Consider the following 20,137-nt stretch of genomic DNA (forward strand, 5'->3'; position numbering starts at 1 on the left):
TGTATAAAGATTTCAAATTTACCAAAGTGAGATTATTATATACTCTGGCCAGCACCAAATCTCAGAATATAGAAACATTTTCCCACCTCTTCAGGCCAGTGGAGAGATGTAAAAACATCCCATTGATGATTAAATACACATATACACATATATATTTATATTATATATATTTTTTGAATGTACCAATTAAGATCAGTCAAAAAATAATTTTTAGCATCAATCAGAAGAATTTCTTGAGGGAACCTCAAATATTCATTAAGATTTTGAAATAGTCGATCAATAGTTAAAATTGAATGCAACCTTAAGTAACTTATAAAGTTCAAATCCAGTTACTCTATTACAGAGATATTAGTTATTAGCACAGGTTTAATTAAAAGATGAAATCTGAATTTCCTAGTCCCAGAATTTCTGGTCAATTTGCAATCAATCAGCCCATTTCCCTTCTCCCTTAGCAAGGGTGGGACTTTCTCAACCCAGCTAAAGCCTTTAGGGATTGAGACTTGGAATTGAAAACATCACATCATCACCTAACCCTGCCCCTCCCCAAACCAGGAAGAAGGCAAAGGGGATCCCTATTTTAAACAAAGGGGTTAAAACAAGTTTGGGGGGAATCTTACCCTTCCTGCGGTGAAGCATGCATTCCATCTGAGAAACAGGTTTGAGTTTCGAAGTTCTAAAAAGGAAGGTTTTCCTTCTCTCTCTCTCTCTCCCTCCCTCCTCCCCCTAAAGAGGGTGGGGGGCAGCAGAGAACAAGAGAGAGCATTTCAAAGAGAAAGAGAGAAAGAGTGTTCCACCCAAAGATAATTTCCAGGAGCTCAGGTGTTTTGCTAATAGCTAGCACACAGCTGGGGTGGGGGGGAAGTCTTCCATAACAAATTTTCCCCTTGTCTTAATTCTAAACTTATAACACATATGCCAAACATCCTTCCTTAACAACCCTCCACTCCACAGTGGGGGTCCAAATACCTCAGGGCTGTCATCACAGGTCAGCTTGAGCAAAACACTGGGACACACAAAGAAGGGCTAGAGGTCCAATAATTTTAACAACTCTCACTCCACAGTTGGGGTCCAAAAGCCTCAGGACTTCCTTCACCAGTACTGCCGGTGAACAAAGGGCAGGCCAACATAAGGGTGGCTGCAAACATGTCAATTGGACACACTCCAAACGTCGTTGCTTACACAGAAGGAGGGCTAGAGGTTCAATAATTTTCTTACTTTTCTAAAAATCTAGGATCTTAAAAAAGGAGTGTGCTACTCACCTATGGAGCTCTATCCAGTTTCACAAGTCTGGACAGAGTTTTCATCCTGGCTGTCTCACTTTTATGTAGCCACTGGCTATTTGAGTTTGGTTCTGCCAATGAGAAATCATTTATTCAGACTCGGGAAGGCAAGGGTGGAAAGGAAATAAAAAATGTATTAAAAGAAGTTACAACAAAAAAGAAAGTGGGAGTTAAAGAGAGACAGGGACAAAAGGGGAATCAAGTAGAGCTGACTGGGCCAAGGAGTCAGAGAAGACTGTCCTTGAGTGGAGGTCCAACCCAGATTTATATGGTCCTGCCCCTTATCTAGAAGGCAAAAGATTCCCTTCCCCTTTCTGAACCAGGAATAAGGTAGATGGTTGAAACAAAAGGAAGTCAGGATACAAATTATACATTAAATTATGAATCAATGGTAGTTGATTTACATCTCAATTTACATTAGATGGGTATCTCCATCCAATTTGACAAGATTTAACAGTCTTTAAGATTACAAATTTTGTTTCTGCTGGTTCACAATTCTCTACTTCTAGGCAATTTACATATCAAGAGTAGGAAACTTCAACACAATTTAACAGGATTCAACAATCATTAAGATTACAAATTTTGTTTCTGTTACAATCATAATTATCTATATCTTTTACTTGCATCAGTAGGAATGATAATTCAATTTACCAAAAGGGAGTTTTACTTTCCATACTGATACCCTACTTCCACACCTCTGTTTCCATTCCTTTGATTAATATATTCTCCTAAAAGAAAGAAAAGGATCTTTTCAATCCTTACCTCCACTTCCAAATGACTGGGAATCTGGAATGTTGGCTTTTGCATTCTAAGTATTCATTGAGAAATAATCTATTTCTAAAAAGTATATTCTGGTTATCCTGCCACCTTTACAAGTAGAACTCATTTTTCTTTATCAAGTAAAAATAAAATGAACATTGTATTATGCTGTTTTAATAATAATGAGATCTCATGGTTATATAGTACTATAAAACTGGAGAATGCTCTCTCATTTAATTCTCACAAAAACAGTAGAAAGTAAGTGATACTATCAAGAAAATGACATTTAAAAATTTAAGCGATTTCCTCAGACTTGTGGAAATGATCTGTATGAGATGGCTATGTCTCCCCGATCAGCAAGTGCTATTCCTGGGAAATTCCACCTGCTAAGTTCAGAAGAATCACGATTCCTCATTATAAGGAGTATATTGATTAATTGATTAATCACTGTAGATTCTGAAAGATTTTGAATGAAGACAGACATAGGTCTTATGACTTCAATTCTTTCTTTTTTTAATTGATACTTTATTTTTCTAAATACATGTTATGAAAGTATTTTCAGCATTCATTCATAAGCATACAAAATTTCCTTCCACCCTCCCTTCCCACCCCTTTCCCCTGAGTGGTGAAGAGTCAGGTTAACATTGTACATACATATTTTAACATGCTTACAGATTAGTCATTTTTGACATAAGAAATTAGGATTAAGGGAAAGAAATATATGAGAGAAAATTTTTATAAAGAGTTCATGAGATTCTGAAGAGTTTTTTTTAGTTTACTTTTGTTTTTCTTCCTCTGGATGGGGCTAGCATTGTCCATAGCTGGTCTACTATGCTCTTCCTAGCTTTCTGAACTGCTGAGTGGAGCTGCTTCCATCAAGGTTGATCATCTCACCAAGCTGTTGTTTATGTGTATACTGTTCTCTTGCTTCTGCTACCTTTATTCAGCATCAGATCCTGTAACTCATTCTATACTTTCATAGAGTTTGATCATTTATGGTGTCTTTGGAACAATAATACTGCATAGTACTCATGTATTATAACCTGTTTAGCCATTCCCCAAATAATAGAAAATGACTATATATTTTCCTTTTATTAAATTTATTTATTTGTGAATTCTACCATTTTTCCCCTAATCCTGCTTCTCTCCCTCCACCACCCACAGACGGAAGTCTTTAAAGTATGGTTATTATTTCCATACGATACAATGATCTAAATTGAATGAGCTAAGAGAAAAATCATATTCTAAAGGGAAAAAATAAAAGAGATAGCAAAATTACATAATGAGATAATGGTTTTTTTTTTTTAATTAAATGTAATAGTCATTTGTTTTTCTTCAGACCCACAATTGTTTCTCTGGATACAAATGATATTCTCAATCACAGCCCAAAATTGCCCCTAATTATTGCACTTATGAAATGAGCAAGTCTATTGAGATTGATAATCAATTCCACGTTACTGTTGGGGTGTACAATGGTTTTTGTGGTTCTGCACATCTCACTCAGCATCAGTTCATGCAAATCCCTCTGGGGATTTCTGGATTCTCATTCTTCCTGGTCCCTAATAGAAAAACTGTGTTCCATAGCATACCTATACACCAGTTTGTTCAGCCATTCCCAAATTGATGGACATTCACTCAATTTCCAGTTCTTTGCCACCACAAACAAGCCTGCTATGAAAATTGTTGTACAAGTGGTGTTTTTACCCTATCTCATGATCTCTGCAGGGTATAGACCCAGTAGTGGTATTGATGGATAAAAGTGGGTGCACATTTTTTTGCCCTTCGGGCATAATTCCAAATTGCTCTTCAGAAAGTTTGGATGGGTTCACAGCTCCACCAACAATGCCTTAATGTCCCAGATTTCCCACATCCCTTTCAATATTGATCATTGTCCTTTCTGGTCATATTGGCCAGTCTGAGAGGTGTGAGGTGGTACCTCAGAGATGCTTTAATTTCCATTTCTCTAATAAATAATGATTTTGAATATTTGTTCATATGGCTATGGATAGCTTTGATTTCCTCATCTATAAATTGTCCCTGCATATCCTTTGACTGTTTGTCAATTGGGGAATGGTTTATTTTGTTTACAAATTTGACTCTGTTCTACAAATATTTTAGAAATGAATCCTTTGTCAGAAATACTAGTTGTAAAAATTGTTTCCCAAATTACTACATTTCTTTTCATCTTGGTTGCTTTGTTTTTCTCTGTGCAAAAGCTTTTTAATTTAATGTAATCAAACTTATCTAGTTTGTTTTTAATAATGTTCTCCATGTCTTCCTTGGTCATAGACTGCTTCCCTTTTCATAGATCTGACAGGTAAACTATTCCTTGATCTCCTAGTTTGCTTATGATATAGTCTTTTATGTCTAAATCCTGTATCCATTTTGATCTTATCTTGGTATATAGGATGTGAGGTGTTGCTCTAATCCAAGATTTTGCCATACTAACTTCCAATTTTTCCCAACAGTTTTTTCCAAAGGGAGAATTTTTATCCCCAAAGCTATAGTCTTTGTTTTGATCAAACAGCAGATTACTATAATTATTTCCTGCTATTGAATATAGTCTTTTCCACTGATCCATCACTCTTATTTCTTAGCCAATATCAGACAGTTTTGATGACTGATGCTTTATAATATAATTTTAGATCTGGTAGGTCTAAGTCACTTCTTTTGCCAGTTTTTTTCCTTATCCCTGGAAATTCTTGAATTTTTATTTCTCCATATGAATTTACTTACAATTATTTCTAACTCATTATTGTAAAATTTTGGAATTTTCATTGGTATTGCACAAAATAAGTAGTTTAATTTAGGTGGAATTTTCATTTTTATTATATTATCTTGGCCTATCCATAAGCAGTTGATATTTTCCCAGTTTTTTTAGACCTGATTTTATTTGTGAGAGAAGTGTTATGTAGTTGTTTTCATAGAGTTCCTGGCAGGTAGAGTCTCAAGTATTTTGTGTAGTCTGAAGTTATTTTCAATGGGATTTCTCTTTCTAGCTCTTGCTGCTGGATCTTGTTACTAATATATAGAAATGCTGAGACTTTATGAGGATTTATTTAAATCCTGTGACTTTGATAAATTTGCTGATTATTTCTAGAAGTTTTGTAGATGATTTTTTAGGATTCTGTATGTACACCATCATCTCATCTACAAATGTGAGAATTTTGGACCTTCCTTCCCAATTCTAATTCATTTAATTTCTTTTTATTTTCTTATTTCTGAAGATAACATTTCTAACATAATATTCTATAGTAGTGGTGATAATGGGCATGCTTGTTTCACCCCTGATCTTATTGGGAATGCCTTTACCTTATCTCCATTGCATATAAAGATTGTTGATAGTTTCAGATAGATACTGCTCATCATTCTAAGGAACATTCCATTTATTCCTATGATCTCTAGTGTTTTTAGTAGGAATGGGTGTTATATTTTGTCTCAGGCTTTTTCAGCATCTATTGATATAATCATATGATTTCTGATAGGTTTTTGCTGATATAGTTAATTAAACTAATAGTTTTCCAAAAATTGAGCCAACCTTTCATTCCTGGAATCAATCCTGCTTGGTCTTAGTGTATTATCCTTGTGATAATTTGCTTTAATAGCTTTGCTAAGATTTTATTTAAGATTTTTGCATCTATATTCATTAGGGAGATAGGTCCATAATTTTATTTCTCTGTTTTGACTTTTTCCTGGTGTAGGCATCAGCACCATATTGGTGTCATAGAAAGAGTTAGACAGAGTTCCCATCTCACCTATTTTGCCAAAAGAGTTTATAAAGAATTGGAACTAATTGTTCCTTAAATGTTTGATATGATTCACTTGTGAATATATCTGGCCCTGGAGATTTTTTCTTAGGGAGTTCAATAATGGCTTGTTGAGTTTCTTTTTCTGACATAGGGTTATTTAAGTATCTAATTTCCTCTTCATTTAACCTGGGTAACATATATTTTTAAAATATTCATGTATTTCAATTAGATTATCAAATTTATTATCATAGAATTGGAAATCAAGTAAATGTCCTTCAATTGGGGAATGGCTTAGCAAACTATGGTATATGTATTCCATGGAACACTATTGTTCTATTAGAAACCAGGAGGGATGGGAATTCAGGAAAGCCTGGAAAGATTTGCATGTACTAATGCTGAGTGAGATGAGCAGAACCAGAAAAACATCCTAATAGCAACATGAGGGTGATGAACAACCTTGATGGACTTGCTCATTCCATCAGTGCAACAATCAGGGACAATTTTTGGTTGTCTGCAATGGAGAATACCATCTGTATCCAGATAAAGAACAGTGAAGTTTTAACAAAATTCAAGGATTTATTCCCTTTAATTTAGAAAAAAAGCAGATATTTTTATTGTCCAATCTTTTTATCTCTTATACTTTTGTTTCTTCCTTAAGGATATGATTTCTCTCTCCTCACACTCAATTTAGATCAATGTACAACATGGAAACAAAGTAAAGACTGACAAATTGCTTTCTGTGGGGGAGTTGAGGGGAGGGAAGTAAAATTGGGGGAAAATTTTAAAACTCATATAAAATCTTTAATAAAAAAATTCTTATCATATAGTTGGTCAAAATAATTCTGTGTTATTACTGAAATTTCATCCTTATTGGTGGAGAGTTCACCTTTTTCACTTATGATACTGGTTATTTGGTTTTCTACTCCCTTTTATTAAATCAAATTAACCAGAGGTTTATCAATTTTATTGTTTTTTTTTCATGAAACCAACTCTTGGTTTTATTTATTAATTCAATAGTTTGCTTGTTTTCAATTTTATTAATTTCACCTTTAACTTTTAGAATTTCTACTTTTGTATTTAATTGGGGTTTTTAATTTTTGTTATTTTCATGTTTAGTTCATTTGAATGTTTAGTTCCTTGATTCTTCTTTATCCAATTGTGTCATGTAAGCATTTAAAGATATAATATATCCACTGACAACAACCTTGCCTGTATCCCATAAGTTTTGGTACGTGGTCTCATTATTGTCATTAATTCTTTGGATAATTTGTTGTTTGATCAACTAATTTTTAAAATAAGGTTATTTAGTTTCCAATTAGTTTTAGGACTATCTCTCCCAAGCCCATTATTGCATGTGATTTTTATTGCATTATGATCTGAAAAGGATGTATTCACTATTTATGCCTTTCTGCATTTGATTATTAGGTTTTTGTGCCCAGTACATATCAATTTTTACCTATGTGCAATGTACTGTAGAATCAAAGTATATTCCATACTATCCCCATTCAACTTTCTCCAAACATCTATCATGTCTAGGTTTTCTAACATTCTACTTACCTCCTTAACATCCTTCTTGTTTATTTTATGGTTAGATAAATGTAAATCTGAGATAGGGAGGTTGAGGTCTCCCACTAGTAGAGTTTTGCTGTCTACGTTATCCTGTAACTCATTCAACTTCTCTAAGAATTTGGATGCTATACCACTTATTGAATACATGTTTAGTAGCTTCATTGTCTATTGTAGCCTTTAACATGATATATGTTCCTTCCTTATCTCTTTTAATGAGTTCTATTTTTGCAGCTACTTTGTCTGAGATAAGGATTGCTTGTTTCAGTTCAGCTTAACCAAAATATATTTTGCTCCAACCTTTTACCTTTTCTTTATAGGTCTCTTTGTGCTTCAAATGACTTTCTTGTTAGCAGCATATTGTAGGATTCTGGTGTTTATCCAGTCTGCTATTTGCTTACGTTTTATGGAAGAGTTCATCCCATTCACATTCAAAATTAAAATTACTAACTCTTTATTGCTCTTTATGCTATCTTCTCTCTGTTTATATTTTCCCCCTTTTTTCAGTTTATCCATAGTGCCCAGTATTTTGTTCTGAATATCACCATCAGTATGTTTGCTCCCTTATATCTAACTTCTGTCCCCTTTCTTTCCCTTTTCCCTTTGCCCCTTCTTCCTTCTGTTAGTTCTTCTTTTCTTCCCTCCTCCACCTTTCTCCTTTTAGTATTTAAAAGTTAAGATAAGTTTCTCAACTCAACTGAGTGTGTTTATGGTATCTTTGGGCCTAATCAGATGAGAGTAAGAATCAGGCAGTTCTCACCTCTTCCCTTCCTCCCCTCTATTGCAATAGGTCCTTTGTACCTCTTTATGTAATATGATTCACCCCATTCAATCTCCACCACCCTCCCATCTCTTTACTAGTCCCCACCTTTTTAAGGAGATATTGTTTTTAAATCATTCTATTAGAGTCACAGGTAAATCATGAGTGTCCATCACTTCTGGCTATGTATATTCTCTCTAATAAAGTTACAATTCTCTCCCAGTTGGGGACATATCCAGTTTCAGCTTATTGGATAGCAATTTTTTTTCTTTACCCTTTTTTTAGGCTTTTCCTGTATCTTTTGAATTTCCTCTTTGATGTCCAAATTTTCTATTTAGCTCTGGTCTTTTCATAAGGAAGAGTTGGAAGTCTCCTATTTTGTTGAATGTCCATCTTTTTCTCCTGGAAAGAGAAGGCTCAGGGTCTTTTTTTTAGGTTTTTGCAAGGCAAATGGGGTTAAGTGGCTTGCCCAATTATTAAGTGTCTGATGCTGGATTTGAACTCAGGTACTCCTGACTCCAAGGCCAGTGCTCTATCCACGGCACAACCTAGCCACCCTGAGAAGGCTCAGTTTTGCCAGATAGTTGATTCTTGCCTGCAGTCCAAGCTCCCTTACTCTATGAAATATCTCATTCCAGGCCCTTTGATCCCATAATGTTGATGTAGCCAGGTCCTGTGTAATCTTTACTGTAGTTGCTTGGTATCTAAATTAATTTTTTTAATTTTATTTTTTTAATATTTATTTATTCTCATTTTGTACAAATACTATTTTTATACATTAATAAAATGTTCTTGTTTAAGAGTAAGCAAAATACCACCCCCCCATAAAATACAGACTCGCTTGAGCAATAAAGTAAAGGGAAGAGAAAAAAATTAAAATTAAGCTAAAAAAATAAAAGTAATAATTGTAGGTGTGGCCAGGTGGTGCAGTGCACAGTGCACCAGCCCTGGGGCCAGGAGCACCCGAGCCCAAATCCAGCCCCGTACACCCAACAATCACCCAGTTGTGTGGCATGCAAGCCACCCCAACCACACTGCCCTGCATAAAACAAAAGAAAAAAGAAAAAAAGAGAAAAATGACACAAAATAAAATAAGATAGTAATAATAGTGAGGGCGGCTGGGTGGCAGACAGAGCACTGGCCCTTGAGCCAGGAGCACCTGGGTCCAAATCCAGCCTCAGACAGCCAACGATCACCTTGCTATGTGGCCCCAGGCAGGCCACCCAGCCCTATTTTCCCTGCACCTCCCCCAAAATAATAATAATAATAATAATAATAATAATAATAATAATAATAATAATAATAATAATAATAAATTGTGCTTCACTCTGTGTTCCAACACCACCTACTCTGTAGTGGGTGGATCACATTCTTTATGATAAGTCCATCAAAAAAAGTAACTTCTATATTTTTCCACCGTTGCCATTGCTGGTCACAACTCCCTCCTTTTGTATTACTTGACTACCATGTACTATATTTTCTCTCTCCTTTCACTCAGACTCTGCTGTAGGGTAGCTGATCCCTGGCCCTGGGGTCAAGAGGCCCCAAGCTCCCAAACCACCCCTTAGGCCCAGCATCCGCCTGGCCCAATGGTCTCAGACAGGCCATCCAATCCCAGCCCCTTGCAAGAAGTAAAAAAGAAAATGTGTTATATCTGACCACTCTCCCCCCATGGTCTATCCACTACTCCTTCTTTCACATCCCCCTCTTCCCCCTGCCCCCCTCCTTCTTACTCCAGATGTCTATACCCCTTTGAGTATATATGCTGTTTACTCTCCTAGCCTCCTCTGATAAGAGCAGATTCCCTCATTCCCCCTTACCTCCCCCTCCTTACATATCATTTCAATACCTCATTGTAATGAAGAAAAATCTTATTATATGAAATATCTTAGCCTATTCCCCCTTTCCATTTTCTTTCTCCCATTACATTTCCCTTTTTATCTATTGACTCCATTTTTACACCATATATTATCTTCAAATTCAGCTTTCCCCTGTTTTTCATATACAAAAGCTCCTTCTACCTACTCTGTTAATTGAGAAGGTTCATATGAATTATCAGTGTCATTTTTCTATACAGGAATACATGCAGTACATCATCATTAAGTCCCTCATATTTTCCCCCTCTCCTCCAATCTCTATGCTTCACCTGAGTCCTGTATCTGAAGATCAAACTTTTTGTTCAGCTCTGGCCATTCCAACAGGAACATTTGAAATTCCCCAGGTTAATTGAAAGGCCATCTTTTTTCCTGGAAGAAGACATTCAGTTTTGCTGCGTAGTTGATTCTCAGTTGCATTCTAAGCTCTTTTGCCTTCCAGTATGTTATATTCCAAGCCCTAAGAGCTTTTAATGTAGTTGCTGCTAAGTCCTGTGATATCATGACTGCAGCTCCACAGTATTTGAGTTGTGTCCTTCTGGCTGCTTGTAATATGTTCTCTTTTACTTGGGAGTTCTGGAACTTGGCTATAATATTCCTAGGGGTTGTTTTTTTTTGGATCTCTTTCTCAGGGAGAATGGTGGATTCTCTCCATTTCTATTTTGCCCTCTGCTTCCAGGATATCAGGGCAATTTTCCTGTAGTAATTCCTTGAAAATGATGTCAAGGCTCTTTTCCTGGTCATGACTTTCAGGTATTCCAATAATTTTTAAATTATCTTTCCTAAATCTGTTTTCCATATCACTTGTTTTTTTTCAATGAGATAATTCATATTTTCTTCTAATTTTTCATTCTTTGGGTTTTGAAGTATTGAATCCTGATTTCTCGTAAATTCAGCAACCTCCCTGAATTATATTCTTTGTCTGAAGGATTTGTTTTCCTCAGAGAGTTTTCTTGTCTCTTTTTCCATCTGGCCAATTTTGCTCTTTAAAGAATTCTTCTCCTCAATAACTGTTTTATCCATTTGACCTAAGCTGGTTTTTGGCATACAATTTTCTTCAGCATTTTTTGGATTTTCTTGACTAGGCTGCTGACTTCATTTTCATGTTTTTCCTGCATCTCTCTCATTTTTTTCCCCAGTTTTTCTTCTAACTCCCTCATTTGATTTTCAAAGTCTTTTTTGAGCTCTGTTATAGCCCAATTTCTGTTTTTCTCGGAGTCTTTAGATGCAGGAGCTTATGCTTCCTCATCTTCAGATTGAGTATATTGATCCTTCTTGGGATCATAGATAATGTATTTCTCATTGGTGTTACCCTTGTTTCTCTGCTTGCTCATTTTTCCGAGCCTGAGCCTGGTTTTGGGGTGCTTCCTGAGCTTTTTGGGACACCCCCACAAGGATCACAGTGTGCGAGTCTCTGTCCTCCCTCCTGGTCTTAAGCGCCCCCCTCTGCCATGGGGCTGAGGTGGGGGGGCCCTACTGATCTATGTGGTGGCCTAGACTGCGATCAGGATCTGAATTCAGTCAGAACCCCAGTTTCCTCTTCCAGGGACAGAGGCCAGAGCTTGGGAGCCTCTCTCCACTACCTCCCTAGGCTCAGGGTGCTCATGCCCTGGGGGCTCCTGCTTACCTGGCTTCTGCTTCCTCTTCCTGGATCTGGGCTGCTGCAACCATATTGTTTGCTGTGTGCCCTGAGGGCTAGGCTTCAGGTGTTCACTCTGGCAGAGGTCCCCTGATGTTCCCCCATGTTGTGCCTGATGCTCCCCAGGGCGTAGATAGGTCAGGAAACTCCCCCACTGCTGTGAGCCATGGCTCCCAGCATCTTGGGGCTGCCTCCAAGAGGCTGAAGTTCTTTTGTTCTGGTGGGCCACCCCTCTGGTTTGCCACCCCTGCAACCCCGGGGAGCAGAGCCTTTCTGCTTTTTTCCAGGTTACCTCGAGTAGGAGAACTGCCTCACTGGGTCCCTCTGTGAATTCTGACTCTTGAAAATTTAGTTAGAGTCCTTAGTTTATAAGTTTTATGAGAGTGCCTATGAGACCATCCTCTCTTGTCGCCATCTTGGCTCCGCCCCCCCTCTAAATTGATTTTTTTCTGGCTGTTTGCAAGATTTTTTCTTTTATCTGACACTTTTGACCGCAATATTCCTTTGTATTTTTATTCTAAAATCCCTTTCTGGAGCATATCCATGTATTGTTTAAATAAGTATTTTGCCCTCTGCTTCCATATCAGGGCAGTTTTCCGTCACTCCATCCTGTAATATTAAGTCCAGGCTTTTTTTTTTAATTCTTCAATGTTTTCAGGCAGCACAATGATTCTTAGGATGTCTCTCCTGGTTCTATTCTTGAGGTCAGTGGTTTTGCCAATGAGGTATTTTACATTTTCTTCTATTTTCTTATATTGTTTAACAGATTATTGTTGCATCATGAAGTCATTAGTTTCCACAGATCACATTATTTTTTTAGAGAAGTTTTTCTTCATTTATCTTTTGCAACTCCTTTTCCAATTGGTCAATTCTATTTTTGAAGTTTTCCATTTGCCTAATGTAATTTTGAGAGAATTTTTTTTTGTATTTGTCCAACTGAGGATTTGAGAGAATTATTTTCTTTTTGTATTTTCCCAATTGTATTTTCAAAGTAAGTGTTTTCTTTTTTGTGAGATGTTAATTTTCCCTTGTAAAATGTTAATTTTTCTCTTGAGTTTCTTTTCCCAATTTTTCCAGTTGATTTTTATACTCTTTCCTGATTTCTTCTAACTATTCTTTCTGGGCTGTATACTAATTCATATTCTCCTCAGAATTTTTAGAGCTCTCTGTGTTAGGATCTTTGCCTTTAAATTACTTTTCAATGCCCCTCCCCTTTCTACTTGCCTTTATTCATTTTCTTAGGACCTAGTGTTGGGGAGGGGCACACTCATAGAGGTTTGGTTTTGAAAACCTCAGAGGCTTTGCTCAATGGGTTTAGTGACTCCAAGTAGGCTGGCCAGTAGGGGTAACTGGTTACTTTCTCTGGACTATCTGTTCTTTTACTTAAGGCCTTCTCCCTAGGCCTGGAGGGGGTGGGGGTAAGCAGCTGGGTCTGAATTAACTTTGAGCTTTGTTGGCCAGGCCCTGGGGTGAGTATGTTAATCTCCCTATTCAGCTGAGTGAGCTCTAGTGCCCACCCCTGAGCATGGAGGGATGGGGGGCTATTTCTGTACTTTTTCTGGGAAGAGGGATCTACTAGGATTATGGAGCTCATGGCCCTGAGCTGAGCAGATTGATGTTCAACCATACTCTGCAACTCTCTGTGCTGGAATGCACCCTCCATTGCTGCTGGGACTCCCTAGATGTCTGCTCCCAGGGCCAAATATTCTACAGCCTTGGACCCCAGTGCCCACAGTCAAGCCTTTGCAGCTTCAGTCACACCCTGCCCCTGCTGTCTTTCTGCTCTCTGCTCTTGGTTCACCCACAGTCCCAGAGACAGACACTTTGATAGATGTTCTTCTCCTAGTTTCTCTTTCTGGGCTTTGTTGATCAGATTTCTATTAACAGGGTTCTTTCCTATTATTTCTGAGGGTAAAGCAGGAGACTTTAGCACAGTGCCTATCTTCTCTCTACCATCTTGGCCGGAAGTCTGACCACATTTTCATAAAAAAAATATCCCCTAATAGTAGTAGATTATTGGAAATTTATTATGAATCAAGGACACCATGTGAGATATGAGTCTAGAAATATAACCATAAAACTTAATATATGACACCTTATTTTTACAGGAAGAAAATGGAAGAATTAAATTTAATGGGGTGGTATAATTAATTTATTAAAACTTATTTTAATCAGATTTAGAATTAGCACTTATTAAGTTCTTTACAAATAATTTCAATAATAATATAACAGCATTAATTCCCTTTAACCTAAATCATTAGTATTATTATCTCCTCCTTCCATTTTTTCTGGGAAAAATCAAGAAGAAAATGGGGTAAATTGATTGATACAAAGCTTTGGATCCAGTCTTACACCCTAATGTTTTTCCTCCACAAAGATCTGACAATACATTGTCTTTCATGCTTACATCACCAGAAATTTATATCTCTAAACTGCATGCATGAATACACTTTTAATCTAAATTTTGTTGTAAGATAGCATTTTGTAAAAGCCATAGAAAATATCAGTAAGCAAAATAGATGGTGCAACTTAAGGAAGAATAATAAAACAACAGAAAAAATCTAGTTTAATTCTTACCTCAATTTTAATTTCTTTTCTAGACCTTTAGGATAAAATCTCACACATGTCTAGATCTGGATATTAGTATTCAGTAAATATTTAAATTGGTGAACAAGAGAGGTACTCTACAAACTGTGTTCATTCATACATAACTTCTTTCAGTTTTTAAAAAAAATTCTGAGATACAAACACTGATTCTTTAACAACCTGCAAAATGTGTTTAAATTATTCTGTTTGCATAAAACTGAAACTTGAACCAATTTGCCAAAAGTTATGCTAAGGACTTGTGAACTTTCTCTCTAAAAGACTGATAAAAGAAAGTTCAAAATCTAAATGTTTTAGTTGAATTATAAGATAGAATAGTGATATTTCAGAATATCAAGATACCAGTGTTGTGCCACAAATTAAATTGTTTCACTAGTCTAGTACAATAATAGAGTTTATACTTCTTTCATCTTCTTCTTTTTGAATATTTCCATATTCATTTAAGTTAAATGGCTGGAAAACAAAGCTACAGTTAAAGGTCAATCCTGACCTTATAAAATGAGGAAAGTCACTTAGGATTAGTTAATATATATTTGGTTTGTTGTTGACTATGTAGAACTCATTTAGCCATGGAGATAATGGAGAACTCTTCCAGTTAGGCTCCTTTATCCCCCTTTACCCAATTTAGTCTGGCCATAATCAAGCAGGGTAGACATGAATGTTGAAACAAGGGGTAAGTAAAGGGTAAGTGGTATGGTTCCTCAATTATATGCAACTTTGATGCATGATTTTCAATACTATCTCATGATATTGGCTATAGGACTATTTTCTAAGTTATTCAGAAGATAGAAGCCTTTACAAAAATAAAAGATAATTTAATAGAAAGTATTATAGAGCCAAGGCTTTAAATAAGTGTTACAACAATTCCATTCTTCAAGATTTATATAATGTGACTGCGAAAATTCAAAGTGATGAGGATGACAAACTTTGCATTTTTGGAGACACTAATGATTTAATGGTACCTGAATAATAAAGAATGCACTTTTGAAAGGGTGAAAAGACAACATGCCATATTGAACACCAGATCAGAGAATTTCAAAATTGAAAAGTATTTTAATATTCATCTTGATCTATTCATCTTTGAATAATAATTATCCCATATAGCATCTTTCAAAAATGGTTATAAAACTACCTGGAGACCTTAAGTGTTAGAGGATGATTATTGCATGAGGCAGTCCATTCCTCTTTGGACATATTTAATGACTAGTTAAATATTTTAACATAAAAGCATTTAAGTAGTTTGGTACCTGGGTAAATGTTATAGCAAAGTTTCTTTGTTCTTTACTTCTCAGAATTTAACCTTAAGTTAAAAAACAATTTCTAAGGAAGAAAATGAATTTATATTTTAATCTAAAGGAAACAAAGTATGTATAGTAGAGCAGAACAAGGACATGGAAGATAAGAGATGAGCATTTTTTCATGAAGAGCCTATTTTTGAGTTAAATCTTAGTTGTTTGTATAAAGGCTATAATTTGAATATTTTAGGTGCCATAGAATTATCAAGAGTTGTCAACTCTAAACAAATCTAAACCTTCTTGCCCTCTTTCCCCATTGTTTGTTATTTAATTAAGACCAAGTTATAGATGTGAGGTTTTACTTGCATATGGTGAATCTGTTTATTTTCAATCCAAGCTAAAATTTAATAATAGATTCTCCTAAACATGAAGAAAAACTCTTTGGAAAATAAACTTAATGGCACTGTATGTATGAAAGGATGATCTATGACTAAGCTTTACATTTTCAAACTGATTACTTGAGCATTATTTAGATGTCAAGTTTTTTTTTGAGGCAACATAATGCAAGAGAAAGTATGCTGTATTGGGATTCAGAGGATTTAGGTTCAACTGTTAGTGTGTATCTTATTCCTTGAATTACCCAGGAAAGATAATTTTTGCCACTTGGGGCCTCAGTTTTGTGAACTCTCAAATGAAAAGTTGAATCAGCTAACCTGTACCTTTCTTCCTGCTTCCAAATCTATTATTTCTTACTATGATGTCTTGCTTATCTTATTATACACTGATATCTGTATCTTCAGGCAAAAATAAACTAAGCTAAATTCTTAAACATCAAACAATTCTTTCATCAAGCAAATCATATGAAATGCATCTTTTAATTTAATGAAATTCTCCTTGTACTTAATTCATCCTGGTTTGAGTATATATATAAGAAACCAACATCGACCCCAATAGAATTTTGACTTTTTAAATATGTTTTAAAGGTATGTTTTTAAGTTACAAAATTTCCTTCCACCCTCCCTTCCCACCCACCCCTTCTCTCAGCAGGTGAACAGTCAGCATTGTACAAACATATTTTGATAAACATGTTTACAGATTAGTAATTTTCTGTATGAGGAATTAGGATTAAAGGGAAAGACATACATGAGAGATAATTTTTATAAAGTTTTATAAAGTTCCTCAGATTCTGAAGGGGTTTTTTTGTGAGTTTTGTTTTGTTTTGTTTTTCTTCCTCTAGAGTCCATAGCCAGTCTAATACAGTTGTTCTAGTTCAATGGATTGCTGAGAGAAAGGAAATTTCACAACTTAAAATATACATGTACAGATGGATACAAATAAATAAATAAATAATTTTAAAAAATATCTGTGAGTCTTCCTAGCCTTATTTTGATACTTCAAACACAATATATTAAAATTAATCATTATTTTTTATCTTCCTACTTTAATTGTCACAGTTCTAATTATTTAAACATTTTAACTATAACCCTATAGCTGTATTTCACTAAAAAACTCAGATGTTTTGGGACATCAAGGTGTCCCTGGTTTTCTTATGCTCTCTTGTACTTCAACTTTTCTTACTTTGATTGATCATAATTCAGGGTAACATCCACATTCTGCCATTTCCATTCTTACATGTGAATTTCACCAACATTGAAAGAAAAAATACTAAATCATGCTGATTTCACTGTATTTCATGCTATATAATCTCAAGATTATTGTCTCTTTTGTTGTCGCAAATTGTATTTAATTGTATTCCAATTGTATTTAATTTTTGGAAAATATTCATTTTTGAACTATTCATCTTTGACTATCATACACTCCAAAGGGACTCTTCCAAACTGTTTCCTTTCAATTCAGACTGTTCTTTACTTCAATTATTTGTTTCTCAGATGGCAAACCAACTTATTATTCTACTGAAAACTTGAGCTCTTCTGTTATGAGTTCCATCTTCTCTCATTCTTTTACATCTCAATGGTTTTTTTAGGCTTACCCATCCACTCCAGTTTTCCTCTCAACTAAAAAAAATGAAAAGGTGAGCAATACTTTTCCAAGGTAAATTATTTCATTTGTAGCTCTGATCTCATTCTTTATGAACCCAGCTTCATCAATGCTTCCAGTGTCTCTAATTCTGAATATTTTGTTTTTAATTTAACTTTCCCTCTCTAGGAACGTTCTCAGACTTTCTTAACCCAAAACAAACAAATGTTTCCTTGAACCCTCCATCCATTCAAGCTACATATATATATATGTATATATATATATATATACATATATATATATATGATATGTCCTCATTATTCTCCTTTTTTTAATGTAATGGTTTTTAAAATAATATACATTTCATTCCTCTACTTCTTTTCAATCAATAATTATTCATTTTTTTCTGTTTCCACAGTTTGATTGAATATTTTCTCTCTAAAGTCATCAAGACCTCTTAGATCCTAAATCTAATGGCCCTAGCCTGACATTTAATGCTTTTCAAAATGTTGTTCCAATCTTCTTTTCCATTAATATTTACAAGTAGTCTTCTTAATTTCCTTAAATTTTGGATAAATTAGATTATTCATTGTTACCTAAACATTCTATTTTTCTCACCACCACCATTATTACCCATTTATCAATATATTTTGACATATTTTTCTCCCTTCAAAGCCTAGCACAGCTGCCATTTAAAAGTAATTCTAACTTGTCTTAAGATTTTCTTGTTATTGTTTTGATTTCCTATATAATTAATCCCAATATAGTTATCAAGGTTTATTGCATAGAATCCATTTGTCAGGATGATCAAGTACCACTTTTGTCAGAAATGGTCATGTGACCATTTTCAAGTCAACCAAACTGTCAGTATTCTAGACATTTCACAAAAATTGTAAGTTTCAGAGAAAATGCCAGTCTACACTAGTAAAAGAATCAAGAATTTCCTATACAAATATATTCATAGTTCTTGTCCTTATCCTATGCTCAATTATTTTCTAACTTAGTGGTTAGAAAACAAACAACTCAATGAATTTTCCATTAACTGTGTTCTTTCAGTACACATTTTCCTGGTAGGACCCAAAAGAATCTGATGAATAAGCAACATATTAGGAAAAAATGAGAATATGTATGTGTATTTGTGTGTGTGCACTTTCCATTTATACTCATATATCTAAATATAAGGTGTAGATTGAGTGCTTTTTTGAATAACTCACCTTCTCTTCTAGATTAAAAGCTAATTGAAATCATTAGCAGTATTTTTATATTTGAATCTATAGTACCTAATACAGCATTCAAATATAGATGGTTGATCAAAAGTTATTGATTATATTTCATTTAATTATTTACTAATTTAAAACAATATTCACTTACCCCAGGTTCTGCTTTTCTTTGGAGGGAGGGGTGGAAAGAAGAAGAGAAAATGGAAAGGGAGAGAGAACAGAGGAGGGATAGGGAAAGGGAAAAGGAGAAGGAGAGACAAACAGACAAAAATATTATTTAATTCTTCATTAACCTACCTTTGCCAATCTGTATGCAAATATTTTGATGTAATTTTTCTATCATGAATAAAATAAGTCAGGGTAAAACTTCTCCTAAACCTTTGTACTCTTATTTTTTATATCTCTCTTTTTATAGTTGTTTCAGTCATTTCCCAATCATATTAGATACTTTCTAAGACAATTTCAGATTTTTTCTTTTTTTTAAAATTTAAGGCAAGGGGTTTAAGTTGACTTGCCCAAGTCAAACTACTAAGCAATTACTAAGTATGTGAGGTCTGATTTGAACTCAGGTCCTCCTGACTCCAGGGCCAATGCTCTATTCATTGCACCACCTAGCTGCCCCTATTTCAAGTTTCCTTGACCGAAATGCAGGAGTGGTTTTTTTCCATGTATTTTTCTAGTTTGGGGAGGTTTTTTTACTGATAAGGAAATTGAGGAAAACAGGGTTGAGTGTCTTTCCCAGGGTCACATAGTGTCTGAGGCTATATTTGAACTCAGGAAGATGAGTGTTCCTGAATCTAGACCTGGCATGCTATTTACTGTGCCACCTAGTTACTCCTTATATTTAGATATAGCTATTTAAATGGAAAATGAACACAGTACATACATACAAACATACATATATATGTATATTTATATATTTATGTATACACACACATATATATGTATTTAAATCTCATTTTTTTCCCAGTATGTTGCTTATTTGTCATGTTCTTCTGGGTCCTGCCAGCAAAATGTGTACTGTAAGAGCACAGTTAATGGAAAATCCATTGAGTTGTTTGGTTTCTTTTCTTTTTCCCTCTTCTAACTCTCAAATTAGTGGTATGTAAGTCATCTGCTGATCATAGGTAAAAATTCATGTTCATACACTGAGCAGGTGAAAAAAAACCTGGAATTTAGTCATAAAGCCTATTTTCATATGTATTTAATATCTGATAGGGGAGAACAAAGGAAATGTATCTTTTGAGACATAATTATATCCAGTGTGATTAATGGTGTATATAAGTTACATATTTATATGTACACACATACATAAGTATTCCTATATTATGTGAATATATTCCATTTGTTTAACAAGACCCATTTATTGAGAAACTAAAAATAAGCTGCAGCTGATCTTGATACCAAATATATTTTGTACAATTTCAATCTAAGTTCTACTTAGATTTTTAAATAGAGTCAATGTATTTGAACA

The sequence above is a fragment of the Macrotis lagotis genome, chromosome 5, assembly GCF_037893015.1.
Source record: "Macrotis lagotis isolate mMagLag1 chromosome 5, bilby.v1.9.chrom.fasta, whole genome shotgun sequence".
NCBI classification, from domain to species: Eukaryota; Metazoa; Chordata; class Mammalia; order Peramelemorphia; family Peramelidae; genus Macrotis; species Macrotis lagotis.